We start from the raw sequence: 17,117 nt of genomic DNA on the forward strand, positions 1-17,117 counted from the left end.
TCAGCCTTCTTCATAGTCCAACTCTTACATCCATACATGACCAGAGGAAAAACCATAGCCTTGACTAGACGAAACTTTGTTAGCAAAGTAATGTCTCTGCTTTTGAATATGCTATCTAGGTTGGTCATAACTTTCCTTCCAAGGAGTAAGCGTCTTTTAATTTTATGGCTGCAGTCACCATCTGCAGTGATTCTGGAGCCCAGAAAAATACAGTCTGACACCGTTTCCACTGTTTCCCCATCCATTTCCCATGAAGTGATGGGACCGGATGCCATGATCTTCATTTTCTGAATGTTGAGCTTTAAGCCAACTTTTTCACTCTCCACTTTCACCTTCATCAAGAGGCTTTTTAGTTCCTCTTCACTTTCTGCCATAAGGGTGGTGTCATCTGCATATCTGAGGTTATTGATATTTCTCCTGGTACATACACGCAATTAAAAAAACTAAGATCATGGCATCTGGTCCCATCACTTCATGGCAAATAGATGGGGAAACAATGGAAACAGTGACAGACTTTATTTTCTTGGGCTCCAAAATCACTGCAGATGGTGACTGTAGCCAGGAAATATAAGACACTTGCTCCTTGGAAGAAAAGCTATGACAAACCTAGACAGCATATTAAAAAGCAGAGACATTACTTTGCCAACAAAGGTCAGTACAGTCAAAGCTATGGCTTTTTCAGTAGTCATGTATGGATGTGAGTTCAGTTCAGTCACTCAGTCATGTCCAACTCTTTGCAACCCCATGAACTGCAGCACGCCAAGCCTCCCTGTCCATCACCAACTCCCAGACTCCATCCAAACCCATGTCCATTGAGTCGGTGATGCCATCCAACCATCTGACCCTCTGTTGTCCCCTTCTCCTCCTGCCCTCAATCTTTCCCAGTATCAGGGTCTTTTCCAAATCTATGGTTTTTCCAGTGGTCATGTATGGATGTGAGAGTTGGACTATAAAGAAAGCTGAGTGCTGAAGAACTGATGCTTTTGAACTGTAGTGTTGGAGAAGATTCTTGAGAGTCCCTTGGACTGCAAGGAGATCAAACCCGTCAATCCTAAAGGAGATCAGTCCTGAATATTCATTGGAAGGACTGATGTTGACGTTGAAACTCCAATACTTTGACCACTTGATGTAAAGAGCTGACTCATCAGAAAATTCCTAAGGGTGGGAAAGATTGAAGGTAGGAGGAAAAGGGGATGACAGAGGACGAGATGGTTGGATGGCACCACCAACTCAATGGACAAGAGTTTGAGCAAGCCTTGGGAGTGGTGATGGGCAGGGAAGCCTGGTGTGCTATATTCTATGGAGTCTCAAAGAGTCGGACATGACTGAGCAACCGAACAACACAACAACACATAATTTACATGTATATATTACACAAATACACACCCAACTTGAATCCAGAATATATGTAAAACTCTTACATCTCAGTAAGACAAGCCCACCAAATAACAGGTAAACAATATTTAACATTTTTCTAAACATATACATATACAAATGGCAAGTACACACAAAAATGCTCAATAGTTTCCATTATCAGGGAAATGCAAATTAAAACCACAAGATACAACTCTATACCCACAAAGGGCTAAAAGGCTAAGACCAAAACACCATGTGTTAAGGGATGTGGCACAGCTGGAACTCCACATACAACTCCAAGCAGCTTCAAATCCCACACCTAGGTTGGAAAATACAGGTATACAAAAATGTTTGTATGCAAATGTTCACTCATAATAACCAAACAGTGGGAAAAACAAATCTCCAAGGAGTGAAAAGATAAACAAATTTCCATATATAGGTACAATGGGATACCAAACAGCAACAATAACAGCAGCAAAGAAGGAGCTACTGATACAAGTAAATGTAACAGATAAATCTCAAAGACATCCTGCTAAGGGAAGGAAATCAGATACAAAATATCTACACTGATTTCATCTGCATGAAGTTCTAGGTTAGGCAAATATAATGGAAGAAAAAATCAAAACAGTGGCTGTATTCTACAAAGGACTGGGAAAGAACTGACCAGAAGGTACATGAGGGAACTTATCTGAGGTGATGGTAATGTTCTATTTCTTCATAAGATTCTGATTACACAAATGTGTACATTCGACAAGACTTAAATGGTACACTTAATATTTGTGCATTTAACTATATGTAAATTTTACTTCAAAAACAAAGAACTATATATAAATATTCAACTCTAGTTAATGACATGGAAGCTGAATTTGTTTAGGGGTAAAATGCACTGTTTGCAACTTAATTGAAAATACAAAGCCAAACAGCAATTGACTTGAATGGCAAATGATTACAGGAATGGAGAGATGGAAGGATATGTGATAAAACAAAAAGCAAATTGGTAACTGTAGAATCTAGGTAATAGGGAAATGGGCATTTGCTGTACAATTCTTTTAACTTTAATCTGCTTGAAATTTTCCACAGTAAAATGCTAGCAAGAAAACATTTGATGAGCAAAAGAACTCAGACACAAAACAGTAATATAATATAATTCATACGTATATGACATTCTAGAGCAAACAAAACTAATCTATAATGTCAAAAATCAGATCAGTGGTTGCCTGGGATAGGAGCTAGGGATGACTTATGGCAAAGGAACAAGAAAGAACTTTCTAGGGTAATAGAATGTTTTATGTCCTGACTGGGGTGTTGGTTACATGGATGTATGTATTTGCCAAAACTCACTGAACTGTACAGTAAAATATGTATCTTATACTTTTTATAAAATTATACTTCAATTAAATTGATTTTTAAAATGTGTTCACTATAAAAAATCTGAAATACAGGGGAAAAGCACAGAAAAATTAAGTCCGTCATAATCACAGTATCTTTCCTTCCCTTTTGACAACAGCCATGCCCAGAGGAGAAAAAATACAGCTTAATGTTTTCCTGAAAGGCAATACAGAAATACATGTTAAGCTCCTGAATTCTGGAATTCCTTTCTTAGGTTGACTCAAAACCTAATGAACTTAAATCCCTTCAATCCCATCATTGCTATGAGCCTTCATCAAATTACTAACCATTCTGTGCCTAAATTTCCTCACCTGAATAATGGAAATATTTACCTCAAAGTTTTGTTGTAAATGTTAAGCCATCACCCTGGCAGAAGAAGTCCACAATCTTCCCCTGCCATAAATTTTTTCTTTTGAAGGCCTTCAATTCTGTAGGTACACCCACCTCAAAAGTCAGTCTTATTTGAGAGAACCTCAAATTCCTCTTGTGGGTCAGACTGAAACCCTGAGTTGTTAAAGCCCGAAAACAGGACTGGGGTAACAAAATAAAACAGAAAACTAGATTAGAAAAGATGTCCGTTGCTTTGAGAATTTAAGATCTAATATCCTGAGCAACACTATCCAAGGGTACAATTTCTCCCTGAGTGAATTCCAAGAAGCAGGGCAAAGACTAATAGAGTTTTGCCGAGAAAATGCACTGGTCATAACAAACACCCTCTTCCAACAACACAAGAGAAGACTCTATACATGGACATCAGCAGATGGTCAACACCGAAATCAGATTGATTATATTCTTTGCAGCCAAAGATGGAGAAGCTATATACAGTCAGCAAAAACAAGACCAGGAGCTGACTGTGGCTCAGACCATGAACTCCTTATTGCCAAATTCAGACTTAAATTGAAGAAAGTAGGGAAAACCACTAGACCATTCAGGTATGACCTAAATCAAATCCCTTATGATTATACAGTGGAAGTGAGAAATAGATTTAAGGGCCTAGATCTGATAGAGTGCCTGATGAACTATGGACAGAGGTTTGTGACATTGTACAGGAGACAGGAATCAAAACCATCCCCATGGAAAAGAAATGCAAAAAAGCAAAATGGCTGTCTGGGAGGCCTTACAAATAGCTGTGAAAGGAGAGAAGCGAAAAGCAAAGGAGAAAAGGAAAGATATAAGCATCTGAATGCAGAGTTCCAAAGAATAGCAAGAAGAGATAAGAAAGCCTTCTTCAGCGATCAATGCCAAGAAATAGAGGAAAACAACAGAATGGGAAAGACTAGAGATCTCTTCAAGAAAATTAGAGATACCAAAGGAACATTTCAAGCAAAGATGGGCTCAATAAAGGACAGAAATGGTATGGACCTAACAGAAGCAGAAGATATCAAGAAGAGGTGGCAAGAATACACAGAAGAACTGTACAAAAAAGATCTTCACGACCCAGATAATCACGATGGTGTGATCACTGACCTAGAGCCAGACATCCTGCAATGTGAAGTCAAGTGGGCCTTAGAAAGCATCACTACCAACAAAGCTAGTGGAGGTGATGGAATTCCAGTTGAGCTATTTCAAATCCTGAAAGATGATGCTGTGCAAGTGCTGCACTCAATATGCCAGTAAATCTGGAAAACTCAGCAGTGACCACAGGACTGGAAAAGGTCAGTTTTCATTCCAATCCCAAAGAAAGGCAATGCCAAAGAATGCTCAAACTACCGCACAATTGCACTCATCTCACACGCTAGTAAAGTAATGCTCAAAATTCTCCAAGCCAGGCTTCAGCAATATGTGAACCGTGAACTTCCTGATGTTCAAGCTGGCTTTAGGAAAGGCAGAGGAACCAGAGATCAAATTGCCAACATCTGCTGGATCATGGAAAAAGCAAGAGAGTTCCAGAAAAACATCTACTTCTGCTTTATTGACTATGCCAAAGCCTTTGACTATGTGGATCACAATAAACTGTGGAAAATTCTGAAAGAGATGGGAATACCAGACCACCTGATCTGCCTCTTGAGAAATTTGTATGCAGGTCAGGAAGCAACAGTTAGAACTGGACATGGAACAACAGACTGGTTCCAAATAGGAAAAGGAGTACGTCAAGGCTGTATATTGTCACCCTGTTTATTTAACTTATATGCAGAGTACATCATGAAAAACGCGGACTGGAAGAAACACAAGCTGGAATCAAGATTGCCGGGAGAAATATCAATAACCTCAGATATGCAGATGACAGCACCCTTATGGCAGAAAGTGAAGAGGAACTAAAAAGCCTCTTGATGAAAGTGAAAAAGGAGAGTGAAAAAGTTGTCTTAAAGCTCAACATTCAGAAAACGAAGATCATGGCATCCAATCCCATCACTTCATGGGAAATAGATGGGGAAACAGTGGAAACAGTGTCAGACTGTATTTTTCTGGGCTCTAAAATCACTGCAGATGGTGACTGCAGCCATGAAATTAAAAGACACTTACTCCTTGGAAGGAAAGTTATGACCAACCTAGACAGCATACTGAAAAGCAGAGACATTACTTTGCCAACAAAGGTTTGTCTAGTCAAGGCTATGGTTTTTCCTGTGGTCATGTATGGATGTGAGAGTTGGACTGTGAAGAAGGTTGAGCGCTGAAGAACTGATGCTTTTGAACTGTGATGTTGGAGAAGACTCTTGAGAGTCCCTTGGACTGCAAGGTGATCCAACCAGTCCATTCTGAAGGAGATCAGCCATGGGATTTCTTGGAGGGAATGATGCTGAAGCTGAAACTCCAGTACTTTGGCCACCTCATGCGAAGAGCTGACTCATTGGAAAAGACTCTGATGCTGGGAGGGATTGGGGGCAAGAGGAGAAGGGGACGACAGAGGATGAGATGGCTGGATGGCATTACTGACTCGATGGACGTGAGTCTGAGTGAACTCCGGGAGTTGGTGATGGACAGGGAGGCCTGGCGTGCTGCAATTCATGGGGTCGCAAAGAGTCAGACACGACTGAGCGACTGATCTGATCTGATACTTTGATAACAAAGTTGTATCTGCTTTGTCGATGTGATCTAGATCAAAATATGCAACCTGGAGAATATTCATTAAAGAATATGATGTTCTTAAGAATGAGAAAGAGAGTCATAAGAGAAAAACTGACATTTTACAACTGAAGGTAAAGACATACTGAAAACTGGATGGGGGAACACCTCTAGATAGAGTGTACACTCATATAAACTGAACCTCATGAAGAAAAATAAATGATTTAGACCATGTAGATCATGCCTGCTATTCTGCTCAATGAGTAAATGCCCCAAATGGACACAATAACGTAATATTTTACTACTTTCTGGTTGGTCTCACTTTCCATGCGCCTCTCATGATATGAGCATCTTGCTGTCAGATTCTAATGTTAAGAGCCATTTATTTTTCCATGTGGACATGGACCACAAACACAGCCTACTACTTCATCTGGTGTTTAACAATGAAACACAATTTGTCCCAATACTGAAGGAAAAATAGGATGTTTTGGGCTTTTAGAGACTGTGTATCTGTATTTTACATTTTATGGGCAACTTTAGGGATTTCCAAGGTTATTTGGACTAAATGACATTTTTGTCTTCCTTGAATCTGTGCATTCAGATAGCAAGTGAAAATCTTTTGTGGCAAAAAGCAAAACTAGCAAGCTATTAAACAATCCTAGGGTACTGGTTTGGGGAAACCAAGGAGTTACTATCCAGTATACTAATGTCAGCCACTTTACTCTAAAAAACCTTGGGAATTTTTTTTTGCTACCAGTAACTGCTCAAGGTGATAATTTAAAAGATAGTTAAAACACTACTCTGTTCCAAGAATTTCACGTTCTACATAAATACAGAAATCCTAAGCCTAATATGGATTCCCATACATGTTAAGTCTAACCTATACTTACGCATTTACTTTTGATGCAATCTTCAGGATTTTAGTTTTAGTGTACGTAAACTGTGACTTCTTCCTGTTATGGAAGACAGTGGCAACTGAGAGAGGCAACTAGGGATCAGTAAAGATGATGGAAGACAGAAGAACAAAAATCTTTTAAATTGAGATTTGTTGAAGATAAAGGCAGATGACTGAAAAACAAGTCACGGCCTTAGAACTGCTACCCAGAACTGCTATCCATGAGGAAAAATACTGACTTACACAGGAATAAAATTGGTAAACGCAAGTATAGGAAGAAGGTTTTAGGAAGATCAATTCAGTTCTAGCAGGATAATAACAGATTAGGCTACCCAAACTTTTTCAATTCCAAACATCTGGAAGCAGATCAGGATCTGGAAACACCACCCAGTAATAGAAATGAAATTTAGAGCAGTTTATTAACATGTTAAGAGATACAATATCACTGATAGTATATTAGTTGCCATTTACTTATGTACTGTGGTCAGTCAATAAATATTTATTGAGAGCCCATTACAAGTTCTAGGCACAGGCATCAGCAGTGAATGGAATACAGAAAGTTTCTCAAGGAATCTGCATGGGAATGAGGACAAACAAGACACAAGGAGACAAATAAATAAGCAAGATAATTTTAGAAATATGTTCTCGTAAGGAAACAAAACGAATAGTAAAGGTTAACCATCAACAGTGTCTTAGATAAGAAGCCAAACGACGCAATCATGAGAAGGAAGCAGTCACCAGTCAGCCAAGCTACACAGTTCTGGAGGAAGAGCATTCCTAGCAGGAGGAATAGTAAGGAAAGATCATGTGGCGGGAACAAACTTAACATGTACAAAGAACACGAGTGGGATCAATGGGAGAGGATGACACACAAGGCGCCAGAAGTGGTCAAGGGCCAGATCAGATAAAGCCAATAAAAAACTACGTGCCATGTTTTAATTTCATTTTATCCTCACTAAAAACTATTATCTCCAGGGAACTGAGACCTACGGAAGTCAAATGACTTGCCTAAAGAGGTCTGACACAAACACTTGGATCTTAATTCCTACAAAAATTGCTGGATTTGGTCTCTCTTTTTAAAAACTAAATGTACAGTTATGAGGGCTTTTACATGTTCACTCAATACTTCAGTTCTGAGATCTTATTTTTACGTATAATCATTATGTTGCTGCTGCTGCTGCTAAGTCGTGTCAGTCGTGTCCGACTCTGTGCGACCCCATAGAAGGCAGCCCAACAGGCTCCTCCGTCCATGGGATTCTCCAGGCAAGAGTACTGGAGTGGGGTGCCATTGCCTTCTCCGATAATCATCATGTTGCTGCTGCTGCTGCTAAGTCGCTTCAGTCGTGTCCGACTCTGTGCGACCCCAGAGACAGCAGCCCATTAGGTTCCTCTGTCCCTGGGATTCTCCAGGCAAGAACACTGGAGTGGGTTGCCATTTCCTTCTCCAATGCATGAAAGTGAAAAGTGAAAGTGAAGTCGCTCAGTCGTGCCCGACTCTTCGAGACCCCATGGACTATAGCCCACCAGGCTCCTCCATCCATGGGATTTTCCAGGCAAGAACACTGGAGTGGGTTGCCATTTCCTTCTCCAATGCATGAAAGTGAAAAGTGAAAGTGAAGTCGCTCAGTCGTGCCCGACTCTTCGCGACCCCATGGACTACAGCCCACCAGGCTCCTCCATCCATGGGATTTTCCAGGCAAGAGTACTGGAGTGGGGTGCCATTGCCTTCTCCGATAATCATTATGTTACTCAACCACAATTTCTTCTCTTTATCATGAAGATTTTCAGAACTCAGCCTCCATAGTGAGGGAATGGTTAAGTTTTAATAAAATGAAATAACTGCTAAATAAAGATAAGAAAAGCACAAAATACTACAAAAGAACAAAAGGGAAGGATACAGATTCTGGAGGAGAAACCACAGAAGCTTAAGAGCTGATCGTTAAAAGGAAATGGCAACCCACTCCAGTATGCCTGCCTGGAAAATCCCAAGGACAGAGGAGCCTAGTGGACTATATAAGATTTCCTCAAGTGGAGAATAAGGATAATGGCAAATAGAGGAATGGCAGGCAGGAAGATGATTATGAAAATAAAATGACCACTTTTATCTGTTACTATATATAGGTCTTTAAAGAAATGTAATTTCAGAGAAATTACAATTAAATCCTTGATAATGAATCACAATCTGCAGAAATTCTGTAATTAAAATTTTTTATCACATGATTTTAATAAGACTACTTTGTATTAAAGAATACAGATGTTAAAAGTAAAAAAAGGTTTTGTGAACATATTTACTGCATATATTTTTAAAAAGCTTTATTTATTCACATATTTAAATGATTTAACCAATAGAATTAAGAAAAAAGCCCATTTCCATACCAATATAACCTGCTCCTAGTAATACTGTTATAATTTACCAAAGCAAAAGTTCACATTATATTTAAACATAGTAAATTATACACATATCTGTATCTCAAATTTCTGTGCAATCCCCACTAAACTGTCAGTAAAAGTATTTTTTAAAACACACACACACAAAACTAACAGCAAGTATGGAACAGCAATAAAACACAATCATCTGATTTGACAGCAATTACAAAAACAAAATAGAGGAAAAAATGACTAAGAAGTTATGAAAGCTAACATAAGAATATTCCCTAAAATCAAAGGACATAAACCCTTGCTATCTTTGCACTGTTGTTCAGTCGCTAAGTTGTGTCTTACTTTCTGCAACCTCATGGACGGCAACCTACCAGGCTCCTCTGTCCATGAGACTTCCCAGGCATGGGAAGAGTGGGTTGCCTTTTCCTTCCCCAGAGGATCTTCCAGACCCAGGGACTGAACCCACATCTCCTACATTGGCAGGTGGATTCTTTACCACTGAGTCACCAGGGAAGTCCACCTTTGTCCTCTTAAAATATTTATATTCTTACGGTAAAAGGTTAAACTGATATTTATACAATAAAAGAGGGAATATGAAGTATGTTCTTAAAAAAACAAAAACAATAAAGCAAAATAATCTAAAATTGTGATTCAACTATATTAGGATAAACAGTAAAGAAAGAAGTGTGAACTCCTTTTCCATAAGCAGTCAAAAGGTAAGGCTTAAAACCACTTAATACTGGGACTTCCCTGGTGGTCCAGTGGTTGAGAGTTCACCCTGCAATGCAGGTGATGTGGATTTGACTCCTGGTTGGGAAACTAAGATCCCACATGCCTCAAGGCAACTAAGCCACAACACAACTACTGAGCCTGCTAGCCACAAGCAGAGAGTCCACACACCGCAACGGAAGATGATGCAACAAAGCTCCTACAGGCCACAATTAAGACCCAATGTAGACAAATTTTTTTTTTTAAAGGTTAAAAAAACTGCTTAATCCTCCATGTTAACCAGTTGTAGCAGCAGTTTTCAAACTTTTTGACTTGTGAACCCCTTTACACTGAATAATTGAGGAACCTAAAAAGCTTTTATTATGTGGGTTGTATGTATCAGTATAATACTATAAAAGTTGGCAAATGTTTTAAAATTTTAATTCTAAAAACAGCAATAAACCCACTCCATGCTAATAAGTAACATTTATGAATATATTTTCCAAAAAACCTGAGTGACACTGCTGCTCATTTTTGTACTCTTCAATAGAGAAACCTGGATTCTTATATCTGCTTCTGTATTCAATCTAAAATGAAAATCCATTTTCACACAAATATATAGCTGATAAAAGGAAGAATTTTTTAAAATTTTATTATGTATTTATTTTTGGTTGCTCTGTGTCTTCACTGCTGTGTGCATGCTTTCTCTAGTTGTGGTGAGTAGGGGCTAGCCTCTAATTGCAGTGCAGGATTCTCATTGCAGGGCTTCTCTTATTGCAGAGCACAGGCTCTAGGGCATACAGGCTTCAGTAGTTGTAGTGCTGGCTTACCTGCCCCAAGGCATGTGGAATATCCCCAGGCCAGGGATCAAATCCCTGTCCCCTGCATCGACAGGCAGATTCTTAACCACTGGACGACTAAGAAAGTCACAAGGAAGAATATTTTTATAGTATTTTCAGGTAAGTGTGGATATTATCCTTCTTTGATATTAAGCCAAAACTTAAAAAGTGTAATTCTATAAAGGTAAGTTGTAAAGTGGACTCTGAAACCGTATCAATGAAACTTTTCAGACCATTTCACTTAAAATCTATTGCTCTATCTTTAAGTAGGTCTTACATCCACAACATGATTTTGTAATATCATGCATGGACCTTTTGAAAAAAGATGGTCCACTGTGTTATGCATATCTTCCAAACACTGACACACTTCATTGTAACATAGCAAAGAAAAAAAAAATTACACGTTAATATCATCAATTTCATCAGCAAGGTCCTAAGAAGTTGCGAAGATCATAGTGGCAGATATGTTTTCCAAAATTCTAATTTCTGCTTGAAAGCCTTAATTTTATATGGCAATAAATTTTGCTGGTCCAAGTGAGAGGCTCACTTCATTTATTTTTGAGAAAATAGGTACAAATATCCATGTTTAAATAACTATAGTTTGTCACTCTTTCAAGTAAAAATAGTGTTCCATGAAAAAACCAACCAGCTAGCTAGTTCAGCTCACACCTCAATCACACAAATATTTTTCTTCCAGACAAACATCATAGCTTGGTATGCAGCAGTAGTGTCTTATAACATTCTTCTCATTTTGTCACAACAAATATTAAAAAAAAAATCTACTCAAGCATCAGGATTAATGAAATTAACAACCTCTACTGATTCGTGGAGGATATTCTTAAATGAAATCAGCTTTCCCCTCCCCAACTGAAAATGTAAAATGATGAAGAATATGACTACTGGTACAATTTTTGCCACTGTCTTGATATGCTCTGCAGGACCAGCAGATTTATGCATCACTGTGTTTGCACCACGAATTCAAATGTCAGCAGAGTAAAGTAGCAAAGAATAAGTTAGTAGTATTATGAAATAGTTTCAAACCAACAGGTAATTTGAAACATTTGATGATCCTCTCAAGACTCCACATACCACATTTTGAGAACTGCTGCTCTGGACATACATATAAAATAAGAAGAGGAACTAAATCTCCAGGGGAAAGAACTCCATGGTAGGAAGACAGGAATGGCAAGGAGACATCTTTCCCTGCATACCCTTTGCACCATGTGAATTTGGTATTCCTTGTATGTATTTTATATTTAAAAATTAGACAATTATTTTCTTTAAATGTAAACTGACATCTTACAGTGGTTAAGTATATATATAAGCATATTATTTGAATATAAAGGTCAATACACGCAAAAAAATTTTTTTAAGAGCTGAAAATATGCCCATTTCGGAAGCAGAACTAGGAGACTGGGACTTCGAAGTGGCAGAGGAAAACTGCTGTTTTTCCACTATAAGCCATTTGGAACTTTTAAACCATGTACATTTTAATTGGTTCAAAAATAAAAAATCATTCAAAATATTGCATGGAAAAATACAATTTAAAAAGACAAATAAAGCAAATACCTAGGCACAGGTGAGAGAATGGCTATGAAATACACCAAGATGTAACAGCAAATGCCTGGAATAATGTGCCTGTGAGTTTTCACTCTTATATAAAATATTATTGTATATTACAACAAAAATATTTTCATTTAAAAAGCGAGTTTAAAAAAATTAAAAGCTTAGTTCAAAAGCAACAATTTCCTTAGACCAGAATGTCTAACTCAGTTAAAAACACTTAAGTATGTAAATCTTGAGTCATTTTTAACAGTTAAGTGGTTAAACCCTCCCCCCACCTATCCACATACACACACACACAAATAACATAAAATAAAATAATCTTTCATTTTTTCTTCTATTTAATTTGACCACAATTAAGATCAAATCAGAACTTATTTATTTGAAAAAAATAAAAGAATAAAAGAATAGCTTTATGGTAAGTATAATTGCTAATCTTATGTAATTACTTCATAAACCCACTATCAAAGTCCATTTTAAATATAGTGTCTAATAAGATGTCCTGATCAGAAAAGAAGTGATTATTTCTACATATAAATAGGTAACTCAAAAGCAAACTGCATTCCCTACTATATGGACCCAGGGCTCCTTGGAGAATGCCTGAATCCAGGACTGAGATAGAAAAGATGTTAAGTTAAACTTGGAACATTTTGCTGTGCAAAAAGAGAGAATATACTCCAGAAAAAATTAAGAGTATATCAAAATGACACAGAAGCCAGGAAAGAAAGTCTCCCAGGACATTTGTCCCAGGACAAATCCAAGACAATCTGAGCAACAAAATAAATAAAGGCATAACAGAGTATAAACCATTGAGTAAGATAGGAAGTACATAAGTCCATATCAATGAGATGAAAGGATTTTTCTTCCTTAAAACAGAATGCCTACTGACAAAAAAGAAACAGAGTCAGAAAATAATCATTCTGCAACCATCAGTGTAAACATCAGTACAGGCAAGAGGCATCAACGGATGTTAATACAGGAGGGAAATTTGATGAAGATACAGATCTGATTAGTAGCAGGATATCTGCACTATCTCAAAGTTATACCCACAGATTGCTTATTAGGTGAAGAAGAAAAATAATAACTATACATCCCTGTGAAGAAACCAAACAACACTATGATCAGAAACTAAAAAACTAACATCACCATTGAGAGGCAGGCCAATGGCATGTACTTCAATATCACACCCTGGAAAGGATACAAAATCCCCAGTTGGGAATGCATAGCCCAAAACTAATTATGAGGAAACATCCACAAATCCAACCTGAGAAATATTCTATGACATATACAAGCCTGTATTCTTCAAAAATGTTAACACAATGAGAGAGAAAGCCTAAGACACTGTTCCAGATGAAAGGAGACTGAAGAGCTATGACAACTAAATGCAGCTGGCAATCCTGACGCAAATCCTATGGGGGAAATGCTGTGTGTGTGTGAAAGTCGCACAGTCATGTCTGACTCTTTGCGACCCCATGGACTAGCCTGCCAGGCTCCTCCATCCATGGAATTCTCCAGGCTAGAATACTGCAGTGGTTAGCCAGTCCCTTCTCCAGGGGATCTTCCCAACCTAGGGATAGAACCCAGGTCTCCTGCATTGCAGGCAGATTCTTTACTGTCTTGGCCAATGGTGTAATGGTACAAATGCTATTATTACTGGGACAAAGGGACAAAACTGGAATAGAGGCTAGAGATTAGATAATGATATAGTACTATCAATGTTAGATTACCTGAATCTCATTAACTGTATTGTGATAATGCAAAAGAATACAATACACAAAGAATATTTAGAGACATGGTTATAATACATGCAATTTATTTTCAAATGATTCAGAAAAGAGCACTAAAGCAAATGAGACAAAGTTTTTAAAATGGCAAATTTGACTAAAGGATACTGAAGTGTTCTCAGTACCATTTTTTTAAACTTTTCTTTAAATGTGAAATTATTTCAAAATTTAAAAAATTTAAATAGAGGCAAATTGGATGTCAAAAGGTTGTTTAAAAAATTATTTATTCTGATGCCCTATAACACATATGAATATGAGAAATGAATGCAACAGTGACTCAGACTGGCACACTGCTGCATATAGAACTTCCTAAACTCAATTCTCTAGAAAAACAAAACAAAACAAATTTTGGGGGATTGAGAGGGAGGGGAGGCAGTTCTGTATGGCATGTAGGATCTTAGTTCCCCCACCAGGGATCGAACTTGTTCCACCAACTCCCATCCTCAAATTGGGAGTGTGGAGTCTTAACCACTGGACTGCCAGGGAAGTCTCAAGAAAAATGTTTTTTAAGTAACCACATAAACACTAAGATGCTGATCCTGTATACCCTCAGGAAAACACAGAAATCTATGACTTCATGTCAACACAGACCACACTGAGAGATTCTCCATTCATCCAGCAAACCATAAGCTCCTTTGCAGGCAGGCCTTAAGCTCCTGCTCTTTGTTTTAACTCAAGCACTGACACAGGGCCTGAAATACAGCAGACTATTTGTTGAATAAATGATGAATGTTTAGAAAGAGGAACAAAAGTCTACATGATATCAAAATTGAGAGGAAGAGAAAGAAAAGGAGAAGACATCTAAATAGGGTATCAATTATTTTAAATGCATTTTAAAATATGAACATTTTCAAACCTCACAAAAGCAGAGAATATTACTATGCATATACCTACCATTCCAACACAATTAATTATCAGGATATTTCACAACTGCTTCATCTACACTCCTCTCTCGCATCTTTTTTTCGCTCTGAAATACTTTTAAACAAATACCAGACATCTTAATTCTCTTCCTCATTCTTCAGTTTTCATCTCTATAAATGGGCATTTTCTTATAGAAACATAATGCCATTAGTATCCTTCACAAAAAGTAACAATAATCCCTTGATATCATCCAATAGCTATCTGCATTCAAATTTCCTCCTAAGCGCTTCAAAAATTACTTTCTACAATTGGTTTGAGTCAGGACTTAAATAATGTCAACACATTACATTTAGTCACTACACATAAATATTTTTAACCTTTTTACTACTGTCTATTAGTAATTGTGAAAGAATCTATTAGACAAACCAATTAATTCATACTTACAGATTCTCTAGAATCAAACCCAATCTAATGCATTTACTATTCCCTCTGTCTGCAGCCATCTTCCTCCATATTGCCACTATAGCTGATTCTTTCTAATCACTGATTGCAAATCCAATATTACCTCTAAAAAAAACAGCCCTTTCTAACCTCTCAATGCACAGTAGAGTCCCACTTTCATTCATTCTCCATTATATGTCCCTGTTTTCTTCATGGCACTTACCACTACATAACGCTGTTCTGTTTATTATTTCCTCTAATAAAACATCCACTTCAAGAAGGCAGAGTGCCTTCTTCACTGAAGACCAAGAATAATGTCAATAACATGAGACAATCAATAACACTTACTGAATGATTAAATAGCAATGCAGTAAAAGTTCAGTTTAGTATTTGTTTTTAAACATTTGTAGCTCACTGCTCACATCAAGATATAAATTGAGTACCTGCAGAAACTCAGGCCAGCTGTTACCAAGACACTATGGGATACAGCAAAGAAAGAATAGAGGTATAAGGCATTCAAAAGCATTTCTGGACTTTTACTGAACAATGATTACAGGTTTCTGAAAGAAAATGTATTCAGAATGATTTAAAGCACATTACCAGGAGTAAAATAAAGTTTCATTTTTTAAGTATCATATGAGAGCTATTAAATTAGGAGTTAATATCTACAATGGGACAGAAGTATTATCTAGACCACGGCTCGCTTTTTTTCTTCTCCCTCCCCCAATCCCATCTCTAATATACATATACCATGGAAGAATTTTACATTTTCAGATAGCATTTCCTTCTGGGGAATGGGTCATGATGAATACAATTAATACCAAAAACACCTAACTAAAAATGCAAACCATTAAATTTGAGACCTGGAGAAAACTAGAGTTATCTGTCCACACTTCTCATTTGACAGCTGAGAGAGATCTGAGGCCCAGGGTGGTCATACAAAGTCACAGACCTAATGAACAGAAAGCAAAGCTACATCTAAAATCCGTATCTCCTGTCTCCAACCCTATACTCTTTCATAAGATAATGTCACTCACAGAATCCTAATATCAAGTTATAATATTCTTTACCATCATTTTTAGTAATGTCACTTCTTTTTTTCCTATTGAAATCCTAGCCACCAGAGGAAAAGTCAAAACAAGGACACCTATAATTATACTCTAAGTAAAGCATATTATAGAAACCCCTTTTTGACAAAATAATACAATAAACGTCTGAAAAAAACTAACTGGTTTGATTCAATGAAGTTTTTATTCCAGTTTATATTTTAAAGTGAAAATAACTATTTAGAAATATCTGATTATTCCTTCATTGTAAACAAGTAAAATGTTGACCTCTTATATTAAAGATCAGTATAGTTATTTTTCAACTATTTGCAGAAATTGAGTACTGCTGTGAAACCTGTGAAGGTGAAACTTCCACTACGATGCATTCAAAATGAAATTATTTCCTACTATATCTTTCTTCAAAAACCAACTCCAGTGAAGAACTAACATGCAAGTGACCAAAAGACACCAACGTAAGGGGGAAAGTGACAGAAAGATCCATACACATAAGATACAGCAACCCTGATAAACAAGAAGAGACTCTACTCTTGCTAGTTTCCCTACAATATTATTCAGACCTATTCATAAATACCCTTGCCAGTTCTTAGAATACTAGTATGAATTGTAGTGGCAAATAAATGCACAGGAGAGATGTCATTTGTCCAAGGTTAAAATGACAAGAGATGGACGAGAGTAAAACAAAGCAAGGCATTAAAAAATAAAGATTCTTTCCAGAGTGAAAGGGTTCTACTTGTTGTCTCATAAACACAACTAAACGATATTGTTTAATATGAAAAACATTGTTTACACTGACATGAAAATGTTTACCAAAAACACACAGTAACAAAGT

The 17,117-nt window shown here is 37.3% G+C and overlaps 1 protein-coding gene across 8 annotated transcripts in view; it reads right to left on the reverse strand.

Annotated features, from left to right (window-relative positions):
* Positions 1-17,117, reverse strand: part of RNF111 (ring finger protein 111) — a 90,855-nt gene that overhangs the window by 72,032 nt on the left and 1,706 nt on the right. The window lies entirely within an intron of this gene.

The sequence above is a fragment of the Bubalus kerabau genome, chromosome 10 (assembly GCF_029407905.1).
Source record: "Bubalus kerabau isolate K-KA32 ecotype Philippines breed swamp buffalo chromosome 10, PCC_UOA_SB_1v2, whole genome shotgun sequence".
Classification (NCBI taxonomy): Eukaryota; Metazoa; Chordata; class Mammalia; order Artiodactyla; family Bovidae; genus Bubalus; species Bubalus kerabau.